We start from the raw sequence: 858 nt of genomic DNA, 5'->3' as shown, positions 1-858 counted from the left end.
GAGTTCTGATGGGATCCGGTGCTTTAGTGCTGGTATGATCGCATCCGACATGTTACCCCCGCCTTCGTCCCTTATGCTTGCCACTCCCAGGTCCACTGCAAAGATGATTGTCATTCTTACTACCATTACAACCGTTGCCTAATAATGGATAATGCCCTATATATACTACTTACTCCCCCCCCCTCAAACACGGAGACGAGTTTACCACGGTTTCCACCCCACCCTCTATACCGCAGCAACACGTATTTTTTTACCCCTTTCAGAACGCGCTCCTCGCGCCACAAAGCCGCCTCTAGACGCGTGGCAATGAACAGCGAGCTAAAACATATCGCAAATGTCAAAAATAATATAACGGGGTTAATATATATCGCGCACATGCGATATGTTTGTCACGAGGCGCAAAAAATAATTAAAAAGGGAATGCAACATGAGGACTTCCCAAGAGGTCACCCATCCTAGTACTACCCTCGCCCAAGCACGCTTAACTTCGAAGTTTTGATGGGATCCGGTGCTTTAGTGCTGGTATGATCGCATCCGACATTTTACCCCGCCTTCGTCCCTTATGCTTGCCACTCCCAGGTCCACTTCAAAGATGATTGTCATTCTTACTACCATTACAACCGTTGCCTAATAATGGATAATGCCCTATATATACTACTTACTCCCCCCCCCCTCAAACACGGAGACGAGTTTACCACGGTTTCCACCCCTCCCTCTATACCGCAGCAACACGTATTTTTTTACCCCTTTCAGAACGCGCTCCTCGCGCCACAAAGCCGCCTCTAGACGCGTGACCAATGAGCAGCGAGCTAAAACATATCGCAAATGTCAAAAATAATATAACGGGGTTAATATATA

General features: G+C 47.3%; 1 non-coding gene across 1 annotated transcript; it reads right to left on the bottom strand.

The window, feature by feature from the left end:
* Positions 1-417: 417 nt before the first annotated feature.
* LOC123173572 (5S ribosomal RNA) lies at positions 418-536 on the bottom strand. The gene has a single exon (XR_006486339.1). It is a non-coding gene; the product is annotated as a 5S ribosomal RNA (ribosomal RNA).
* Between the last annotated feature and the right edge of the window lie 322 nt (positions 537-858).

This window comes from Triticum aestivum, unplaced genomic scaffold, assembly GCF_018294505.1.
Source record: "Triticum aestivum cultivar Chinese Spring unplaced genomic scaffold, IWGSC CS RefSeq v2.1 scaffold140664, whole genome shotgun sequence".
In the NCBI taxonomy this organism is placed as follows: domain Eukaryota; kingdom Viridiplantae; phylum Streptophyta; class Magnoliopsida; order Poales; family Poaceae; genus Triticum; species Triticum aestivum.
This window is presented reverse-complemented; position numbering and strand designations above follow the sequence as displayed.